Raw genomic sequence first — 11,866 nt, forward strand, 5'->3', positions numbered from 1 at the left:
TAGTGTGAAAGAAGCCTAACAGAAATTAGACCACAAAAGTTGTTGTGCAATTTCTCCTGAGTACATCGATACCCCTGTTTTGGCGCACGGGAGAGCTCGGAAGGGAAGGAGCACTGTTTTACTTTTTCAACGCAGAATTGGCTGGAATTGAGATCGGACGCCATGTCGCGTTTGGAGAGCCCCTGATGTGCCTAAACAGTGGAAACCCCCAATTCTAGCTGAAACCCTAATCCAAACACACCCCTATCCCTAATCCTAACCATAACCATAACCCTAACCACACCCCGAACCCGAACATGCCCCTAATTCTAATCTCAACCACACCCCTAACCCCAACACACCCCTAACCCTAATCCCAACCCTAACCACACCTCTAACTCCACCACACCCCTAACCCTAATCCCAACCATAACCCTAACCACACCCTTAACCCTGACACACCCCTAACCCTAATCCCAACTGTAAATGTAATCTAAACCCTAACTTTAGCCCCAACCCTAACTTTAGCCCCAAACCTAGCCCTAACTTTAGCCGCAATCCTAGCCCTAACTTAAGCCCCAATTCTAACCCTAACTTTAGCCACAACCCTAACCCTAACTTTAGCCCAAACCCAAACCCTCACTTTAGCCCCAACCCTAACTCTAACCCTAACCCTAATGGGAAAATGAAAATAAATAATTTTTTTTTATTTAATTTTTTTCCCTAACTAAGGGGGTGATGAAGGGGGATTTGATTTACTCTTATAGCAATTTTTTTAGCAGATTTTTATGATTGGCAGCTGTCACACACTAAAAGACACTTTTTATTGCAAAAAATAGTTTTTGCGTCTCCACATTTTGAGAGGTATAATTTTTCCATATTTTGGTCTACAGAGTCATGTGAGGTCTTGTTTTTTTGCGGGACGAGTTGACGTTTTTATTTGTACAATTTTTGGGCATGTGACCTTTTTGATCACTTTTTATTCCGATTTTTGTGAGGCAGAATGACCTGGTACCTAGGGGCCTGGCGCCTGGGGGCGGTACCATGGTTATTTATATCCGTCTTCTTGATCATGTGTTATTCCACTTTTTGTTCGGTAGTATGATAATAAAGTGTTGTTTTTTTTACAGTGTTCACTGAAGGGGTTAACTAGCGGGACAGTTTTACAGGTCGGGTCATTACGGACACAGCGATACTAAATATGTGTACTTTGATTTTTATTATTTAGATAAAGAAATGTATTTATTGGAACTGTATATATACAGTATATATATATATATATATATATGTATATTTTTTTTTTTTCATTGTTTTGGAATTTTTTTTTCACATGTAAATATTTTTTTTTTAACTTTTTTACTTTGTCCCAGTGTGGGACATCACAGTATAGTGTAGTGTCAGATCACTGATCTGAGAATTTGCAAAGCACTGTGTCAGATCAGTGATCTGACAGGCAGTGCTCCAGGCTTGTCGGCTTCTGCTCTGAGCAGGCGCTTGCAAGCCACCTCACTGCAGTACCCGGAAGGAGCCCTGCGGCCATTTTGGATCTGGGTCCTGCAGGGTGGAGGACATAGGAGACCCTCTGAACAACATGATGTGATCGCGATGTTCCGAGGGTCTCAGAGAAGCACGCAGGGAGCCCCCTCCCTGTGCCATGCTTCCCTATGCCCCCGGAATGCTGCGATTATGTTTGATCACAGTGTTTTGGGGGTTAATATGCCGGGAGCAGTCTGTGACAGCTCCTGGCACATAGTTCTGGATATCAGCTGTAATAATCAGCTGACACCCTGTGGCGATCGGCCGCGCTCCCCCCAATCGCCTATGATGTACTATCCCGTCCCTGGGAATTAAGTCCTAGGTCACCTCGAGGGGATAGTATGTCATATGGGATTAAGGGGTTAAAATCTATGAAAGATATCACAGTGAAAAGGGCTGACAAAGGTGGCAAGATAGTTGTTTTAGACACTGAAACTTACAAGGCGCAAGTTTTGAAGCTTTTGTCTGATGAAAATACATATTCCCGCTTAAGATTTAATCCAACCAAAAAATTTTGTGAAGAAATTAACATCTTAACAGTAGAGGGTGTAAGACAAGGCATTTTAGTTAAAAAAATGAGTGAATATTTAACATCATTAAATCCTGTAATACCTACCAGTGGTGCATAAAGACATCCTTCCACCCCCAATGTGACCGATAATGCATGGAATTGGATCATGTAATGAACACTTGGGAGAGTGGTTGGATTTGGTCTTGCAACCTTTGGTACAGTGGGTACCTGGATACATCAAAGACACTAAGGATATTTTGGATCAGTTGTCAAACAAAAGATGGTCATTAAATTACACCTGGATAGGCTGTGATGCTAACTCTTTATATACTTCCATGCCATGCAATATAGCTATGGAAGCTTTGAGATTCCATTTAGAGAAACTAAGTCTGTATACAGATGTAATGCAAGAATATACACTGCTCAAACAAATAAAGGGAGCACTTAAACAACAGAATATAACTCCAAGTAAATCAAACTTCTGTGAAATCAAACTGTCCATTTAGGAAGCAACACTGTTTGACAATCAATTTCACATGCTGTTGTGCAAATGGAATAGTCAACAGTTGGAAAATATTGGCAATTATCAAGACACACTCAATAAAGGAGTGGTTCTGCAGGTGGGGACCACAAACCACATCTCAGTGCCAATGCTTTCTGGCTGATGTTTTGGTAACTTCTTAATGTTGGTTGTGCTTTCACACTCGAGGTAGCATGAGATGGACTCTACAACCCACAAAAGTGTTTCAGGTAGTGCAGCTCATCCAGGATGGCACATAAATGCGAGCTGTGGCAAGAAGGTTTTCTGTGTCGGTCAGCATAGCATTCAGAGGCTGGAGGTGCTTCCAGGAGACAGGCCTGTACATCTGGATACGTGGAGGGGCCAAAGGAGGGCAACAACCCAGCAGCATGACCGCTACCTCAGCCTATGTGCAAGGAGGAACAGGAGGAGCACTGCCAGAGCCCTGCAAAATGACCTCCAGCATGCCACAAATGTGCATGTGTCTGCACAAATGGTTAGAAACCAACTCCATGAGGATGGTCTGAGTGCTCGAAGTCCACAGATGGAGGTTGTGCTCACAGACCAACACTGTGCAGGACGCTTGGCATTTTTCACAGAACATCAGGATTGGAAAATTCGGCACTGGTGCCCTGTGCTCATCACAGATGAAAGCAGGTTCGCATTGAGCACATGTGACAGATGTGACAGAGTCTGGAGACGCCATGAAGCACGATTTGCTGCCTGCAACATCCTTCAGCATGACCGGTTTGGCAGTGCATCAGTAATGGTGTGGGGTTGCATTTCTTTGGAGACCACACAGCCCTCCATGTGCTTGCCAGGGGTAGCCTGACTGCCATTAGATACCGAGATGAGATCCTCAGACCCATTGTGAGATCATATGCTGGTGCTGTTGGCCCTGGGTCCTCCTAATCCAGGACAATGCCAGACCTCATGTGGCTGGAGTGTGTCAGCAGTTCCTGCAAGATGAAGGCATTGAAGATATGGATTGGCCCGCCCGCTCCCCAGACCTGAATCCGATTGAACACATCTGGGACATCATGTCTCGCACCATCCATTAACGTCATGTTGCACCACAGACTGTCGGATGCTATAGTCCAGGTCTGGGAGGAGATCCCTCAGGAGACCATCGAACGCTTCATCAAGAGCATACCCAGGCATTGTAGGAAGAAAATACAGGCACGTGGAGGCCACACACACTACTGAGCATCATTTCCTTGTCTTGAGGCATTTCCACGGACGTTGGAATAGCCTGTAACTTTTTCCACTTTGATTTTGAGTATCATTCCAGCTCCAGACCTCGGTGGGATATTAGTTGTGAGTTACGTTGATAATTTTTAGGTTTTATTGTTCTCAACACATTCCACTTTATAATGAAAAAAGATTTACAACTGGAATATTTCATTCAGTGATATCTAGGATGTGGGATTTTAGTGTTCCCTTTATTTTTTTGAGCAGTATGTATATATATAGATACAGATATGTCTGTCTGTCCTGGAAATCCCGCGTCTCTGATTGGTCGAGGCCGCCAGGCCTCGACCAATCAGAGACTGGCACAGCATCGACGTAGAAATCCCGCGTCTCTGATTGGTCGAGGCCGCCAGGCCTCGACCAATCAGCAACGGGCACAGCGACGATGATGTCATAAAGGACGTAGACATCCCGCGTCTCTGATTGGTCGAGGCCGCTTGGCCTCGAGCAATCAGCAACGGGCACAGCGATGATGATGTCATAAAGGATGTAGACATCTCACGTTTCTGATTCAGCGACGGGCACAGTATCGACGTAGATGTCATAATGGTTGCCATGGCGATGATGATGTCATAAAGGTTGCCTCGACCAATCAGCGACGGGCACAGTCTGCCGCGAATTCTGGAATAATCATTGTCCATATACTACGGGGACATGCATATTCTAGGATACCCGATGCGTTAGAATCGGGCCACAGTCTAGTATATATATATATATATATATACTGTATATATATATGTTTATCCTCATACCATATGCTGCTGCATTGTTCCTATTCTGTTGCATTTCCTTGCTGACTGTATTGCATGTTCATATGGCACTTCATATGTCGGTTCTCATTCACCATAGTGTCATGTCCTAGGGTTGCATAGATATTACATTATCTAGAGATGAGGGTGTTGTCATTGTTGATTTTAAATGTTTTTAGCCATGTTTGTGATTTGGTGACAATAAGCTAGATTTTTGCATTTTGATCTTCAGGTGTGAACGATTTATATGCATTAGCCTTTTTCTTCCATACACAAGCTGTGATAAAGAACACAAGTGAGCCTTCAAAATGCATCTTGCCCCCAGCCTTGTCTATGTAACCATTGCAATTTTTATAAGTTTTAATGGATTTAAAATAAAGAAAGAACTAATTCTACCAGATGCTGGAACAACAACCCTTTTTTTCCTTTATTGAAGTAACACCTCTGAGGATTGTACTGTATGTGATGTTAAAGGGAACCTGTCACCCCGTTTTTTGAGATTGAGCTATAAATACTGTTAAATAGGGCCTGCACTGTGTGTTACTATAGTGTATGTAGTGTACCCCGATTCCCCACCTATGCTGAGAAATAACTTACCAAAGTCGCCGTTTTCGCCTGTCAATCAGGCTGGTCAGGTCGGGAGGGCGTGTTCACAGCGCTGGTTCTTCCTCAGCTTTACGTTGGTGGCGTAGTGGTGTCCGCATGTTGAGGTGATTAATCCACTGTGGGCACGTGAACAAGCAGCGCGCGATCTGCGCTGTCATCCCTTTCGTCGGTGGGGGCGGCCATCTTCCTGGGGCCACGCGTGCGCAGATCGAGTGCTCTGCTGCACGGGGCTTCAGGAAAATGGCCACGGGATGCCGCGCGTGCGCATTAGAGATCGCGGCGGCCATTTTCCCAAAGCCGAGTTTTCCTCTTTCCACCATGACCTCGCTTTTTCCTACTCATGTGATATGTACCCAGCTCTATTTGTAACCTGCTGTTTCACAACCTTAGGTCCACACCTGTCAGTCATCTGTCTCTAAATGAACAATCACTAGTTATTTTCTTAGATAGTATTCCTGAACAACACTCATACCTAATGATTTTTTTGAGGAAATATGTCCTCCTTAATCCTCAATGCAAAACAGTTTTATCACAAACTATTTGGATTAGCAAATATGGCCTCCTGGCTGAACCCCTAAATTAGGCCTAATGATTTTTAATAGGAAATGTGGCCTTCTGATTCCTCACTGCACCACAGTTTTATCACAAACTATTAGGGGTAGCAAATCAGGCCTCCTGGCTGAACCCCTATATTAGGCACAATGATTTTTAAGTGGAAATCTTACCTTCTGATTCCTCACTGCAACACAGTTTTATCACAAACTATTTTGATTAGCAAATAGGGCCTCCTGGCTGAACGCCTATATTAGGCCTAACAATTTTTAAGAGGAAATGTGGCCTTCTGATTCCTCACTGTTACACAGTTTTATGCCAAATTATTTCAATCATCAAATGGGGCCTCCTGAGATTGCAACACAGTTTTAGCACAATCTAGTTAGATGCTAGAAGATCGATTTCACACCGGACAGGATCCAATATAGCTAACTAACAAGTTCACTTTCAGCAGAAGCAAAAGTAGCAGGACACAAGCAAACACCAGTACAGGTCCCCAATCCATTTGGACATTATTACATTTAACATACATTGTAAGATTCATGAAGCAGCAACTTGTAGATTCCTTGGGTAACCTTCAGTCTACCGATCATTTCTGTTCTAAGCAACTTTATGAGTAAGACTCTGGAGAGTCGAAACGTCATATAATTCCTAGTCGCTTATTACATATTTGTTTTGCTCCAATTTGATGTCCTATCAATAAACTTAATTTTCGCTTTTATTACCATTAGAGTGTGCGTTGTATCCTAAACTAATTGTACTAGGGACTTACATAGTCCGTTGCACCAGCACCTCGCCTTTTCAGACTGAGTGCACACCAATTTACTTTATTCATTTCTCTGCACTTTGACACTGAGAAAATGGCGACAGCAAAACAATATGTCCACTTTTTAAATGGACAGGGACGTGACTTCAATAGCCAATCACAGAAGACATTGTGTCATGACGTTGCGGATGGTTTCTGCACCCTGATTGGTTGCCGAAATGCACACACATTACGCTATTAAAGAAATAAAGTAACAAAAAAATTAAACTCCGCAGCTCCTCTGACCTAGACACAGCCACTCTCCTCATAAAACATGTCCCCCAGCTCATCATACAGCACCACTATCCTAGACAAAGTCAACAAAAGCATTTGTGGAAATGCGATCATTTACCGAACTGTGACCAAATTTTGCCGACCTTGAGTAAAAATGCTCTGGAAACCGAACATGAATCCGAATGTCCTACATTCCTGCTGAATTTGAGATTGGTGACCATTTTCAGAGCAACTCCGCTCATCTCCTTTTTGCATCCATACACCCCATGTCAATACTGCATGCTGTTGCTCCACATTCATTTCTGGGCTTGAATCTACTTGTACCTTCCTAGCAATGTAGTATATTTGTGTGACGACAGATTTGTAAAGTGTGATGATAGTTAAAAATAGATTCACCATTGTATTTTCTTTTTCTTTTTATCTTAAACTATTCTTCATGTCACAAAATAGCAGTCCTTACCCAAAAATGCTACATGTAAGTATATGCAGCCACAGCATGCAGTATTGTCATGTGGTGTGTGGATTTTAACCCCTTTCTGACATCGGACGTACTATCCCGTCCATGTGGGGTGGGCCCCTATGACCATGGACGGGATAGTACGTCCAGCGCGATCGGCGGCGCTCACAGGGGGAGCGCCGCCGATCGCGGCCGGGTGTCAGCTGTTTATCGCAGCTGACCGCCCCCGGCACATTAACCCCCGGCACACCGCGATCAAAGATGATCGCGATGTGCCGGCGGTACAGGGAAGGGGGCTCCCTGCGGGCTTCCCTGAGCCCCCCGCAGCAACGCGATGTGATCGCGTTGCTGCGAGGGTCTCACCTCCCTCCCTGCTCCCTCCAGCCCCGGATCCAAGATGGCAGGCACTGTGAAGGCTGCAGCGCTGCATGTCAGATCAGTGATCTGACAGAGTGCTGTGCAAACTGTCAGATCACTGATCTGTGATGTCCCCCCCTGGGACAAAGTAAAAAAGTAAAAAAAAAAAAATTTCAAATGTGTAAAAAAAAATAAAAAAAATATTCCAAAATAATGAAAAAAAAAAAATATATTATTCCCATAAATACATTTCTTTATCTAAATAAAAGAAAAAAAACAATAAAAGTACACATATTTAGTATCGCCGCGTCCGTAACGGCCCGACCTATAAAACTGGCCCACTAGTTAACCCCTTCAGTAAACACCGTAAGGAAAAAAAAAAAAAAAACGAGGCAAAAAACAACGCTTTATTATCATACCGCCGAACAAAAAGTGGAATAACACGCGATCAAAAAGACAGATATAAATAACCATGGTACCGCTGAAAACGTCATCTTGTCCCACAAAAAACAAGCCACCATACAGCATCATCAGCAAAAAAATAAAAAAGTTATAGTCCTGAGAATAAAGCGATGCCAAAATAATTATTTTTTCTATAAAATAGTTTTTATCGTATAAAAGCGCCAAAACATAAAAAAATGATATAAATGAGGTGTCGCTGTAATCGTACTGACCCGAAGAATAAAACTGCTTTATCAATTTTACCAAACGCGGAACGGTATAAACGCCTCCCCCAAAAGAAATTCATGAATAGCTGGTTTTTGGTCATTCTGCCTCACAAAAATCGGAATAAAAAGCGATGAAAAAATGTCACTTGCCTGAAAATGTTACCAATAAAAACGTCAACTCGTCCCGCAAAAAATAAGACCTCACATGACTCTGTGGACCAAAATATAGAAAAATTATAGCTCTCAAAATGTGGTAATGCAAAAAATATTTTTTGCAATAAAAAGCGTCTTTGAGTGTGTGACGGCTGCCAATCATAAAAATCCGCTAAAAAACCCGCTATAAAAGTAAATCAAACCCCCCTTCATCACCCCCTTAGTTAGGGAAAAATTAAAAAAATGTATTTATTTCCATTTTCCCATTAGCTAGGGTTAGGGCTAGGGTTAGGGCTAGGGCTAGGGCTAGGGTTAGGGCTAGGGTTAGGGCTAGGGTTAGGGCTAGGGTTAGGGTTAGGGCTAGGGTTAGGGCTAGGGCTAGGGTTAGGGCTAGGGTTAGGGCTAGGGTTAGGATTAGGGTTAGGGCTAGGGTTAGGGCTAGGGCTACAGTTTGGGTTGGGGCTAAAGTTACAGTTAGGGTTTAGATTACATTTACGGTTGGGAATAGGGTTGGGATTAGGGTTAGGGGTGTGTCAGGGTTAGAGGTGTGGTTAGGGTTACTGTTGGGATTAGGGTTAGGGATGTGTTTGGATTAGGGTTTCAGTTATAATTGGGGGGTTTCCACTGTTTAGGCACATCAGGGGCTCTCCAAACGCGACATGGCGTCCGATCTCAATTCCAGCCAATTCTGCGTTGAAAAAGTAAAACAGTGCTTCTTCCCTTCCGAGCTCTCCCGTGTGCCCAAACAGGGGTTTACCCCAACATATGGGGTATCAGCGTACTTAGGACAAATAGGACAACAACTTTTGGGGTCCAATTTCTCCTGTTACCCTTGGGAAAATACAAAACTCGGGGCTAAAACATATTTTTTGTGGGAAAAAAAAAGATTTTTTATTTTCACGGCTCTGCGTTATAAACTGTAGTGAAACACTTGGGGGTTCAAAGTTCTCACAACACATCTAGATTAGTTCCCTGGGGGGTCTAGTTTCCAATATGGGGTCACTTGTGGGGGGTTTCTACTGTTTAGGTACATTAGGGGTTCTGCAAACGCAATGTGACGTCTGCAGACCATTCCATCTAAGTCTGCATTCCAAATGGCGCTCCTTCCCTTCCGAGCTCTGCCATGCGCTCAAACGGTGGTTTCCCCCAACATACGGGGTATCAGCGTACTCAGGACAAATTGGTAAACAACTTTTGGGGTCGAATTTCTCCTCTTACCCTCGGGAAAATACAAAACTGGGGGCTAAAAAATAATTTTGGGGGGAAAGATTTTTTTTTTTAATTTTCACGGCTCTGCGTTACAAACTGTAGTGAAACACTTGGGGGTTCAAAGCTATCACAACACATCTAGATGAGTTCCTTAGGGGGTCTAGTTTCCAAAATGGTGTCACTTGTGGGAGGTTTCTACTGTTTAGGTACATTAGGGGCTCTGCAAATGAAATGTGACACCTGCAGACCATTCCATCTAAGTCCTCATTCCAAATGGAGCTCCTTCCCTTCCGAGCCCTCCCATGCGCCCAAACAGTAGTTCCCCCCCACATATGGGGTATCAGCGCACTCAGGACAAATTGGACAACAAATTGTGGGGTCGAATTTCTCCTGTTACCCTCGGGAAAATACAAAACTGGGGGCTAAAAAATAATTTTTGTGGGAAAAAATTTTTGTTTTATTTTTACGGCTCTCCATTATAAACTTCTGTGAAGCCCTTGGTGGGTCAAAGCGCTCAGCACACATCTAGATAAGTTCCTAACGGGGTCTACTTTCCAAAATGGTGTCACTTGTGGGGGGTTTCTACTGTTTAGGTACATTAGGGGCTCTGCAAACGCAATGTGACACCTGCAGACCAGTCCATCTAAGTCTGCATTCAAATGGCACTCCTTCCCTTCTGAGCCCTCCCATGTGCCCAAACAGTGGTTCCCCCACATATGGTGTATCATCGCACTCAGGACAAATTGGGCAACAAATTTTGGGGTCCAATTTCTCCTGTTACCCTCAGGAAAATACAAAACTGGGGGCTAAAAAAATAATTTTTGTGGGAAAAAAATTTAGTTTTATTTTTACGGCTCTGCATTATAAACTTCTGTGAAGCACTTGGTGGGTCAAAGTGCTCACCACACCTCTAGATAAGTTCCTTAGGGGGTCTACTTTCCAAAATGGTGTCATTTGTGGGAGGTTTCAATGTTTAGGCACATCAGTGGCTCTTCAAACGCAACATGGCGTCCCATCTCAATTCCTGTCAATTTTGCTTTGAAAAGTCAAACGGCGCTCCTTCCCTTCCGAGCTCTCCCATCCGCCCAAACAGTGGTTTACCCCCACATATGGGCTATCAGCGTACTCAGGACAAATTGTACAACAACTTTTGGGGTCCAATTTCTTCTCTTACCCTTGGGAAAATAAAAAATTGGGGGCAAAAAGATAATTTTTGTGAAAAAATATGATTTTTTATTTTTACGGTTCTACATTATAAACTTCTGTGAAGCACTTGGTGGGTCAAAGTGCTCACCACACCTCTAGATAAGTTCCTTAGGGGGTCTACTTTCCAAAATGGTGTCACTTGTGGGGGGTTTCAATTTTTAGGCACATCAGTGGCTCTTCAAACGCAACATGACGTCCCATCTCAATTCCTGTCAATTTTGCATTGAAAAGTCAAACGGCGCTCCTTCCCTTCCGAGCTCTCCCATCCGCCCAAACAGTGGTTTACCCCCACATATGGGCTATCAGCGTACTCAGGACAAATTGTACAACAACTTTTGGGGTCCAATTTCTTCTCTTACCCTTGGGAAAATAAAAAATTGGGGGCGAAAAGATAATTTTTGTGAAAAAATATGATTTTTTATTTTTACGGTTCTACATTATAAACTTCTGTGAAGCACTTGTTGGGTCAAAGTGCTCACCACACCTCTAGATAAGTTCCTTAGGGGGTCCACTTTCCAAAATGGTGTCACTTGTGGGGGGTTTCAATGTTTAGCCACATCAGGGGCTCTCCAAACGAAACATGGCGTCCCATCTCAATTCCAGTCAATTTTGCATTGAAAAGTCAAATGGCACTCCTTCGCTTCCGAGCTCTGCCATGCGCCCAAACAGTGGTTTACCCCCACATGTGGGGTATTGGCATACTCAGGACAAATTGTACAACAATGTTTGGGGTCCATTTTCTCCTGTTACACTTGGTAAAATAAAACAAATTGGAGCTGAATTAAATTTTTTGTGAAAAAAAGTTAAATGTTCATTTTTATTTAAACATTCAAAAAATTCCTGTGAAGCACCAGAAGGGTTAATAAACTTCTTGAATATGGTTTTGAGCACCTTGAGGGGTGTAGTTTTTAGAATGGTGTCACAATTGGGTATTTTCTATCATATAGACCCCTCAAAATGACTTCAAATGAGATGTGGTCCCTAAAATAAAATGGTGTTGTAGAAATGAGAAATTGCTGGTCAACTTTTAACCCTTATAACTCCCTAACAAAAAAAAATTTTGGTTCCAAAAT

This window comes from Ranitomeya imitator, chromosome 7 (assembly GCF_032444005.1).
Source record: "Ranitomeya imitator isolate aRanImi1 chromosome 7, aRanImi1.pri, whole genome shotgun sequence".
Lineage (NCBI taxonomy): Eukaryota > Metazoa > Chordata > Amphibia > Anura > Dendrobatidae > Ranitomeya > Ranitomeya imitator.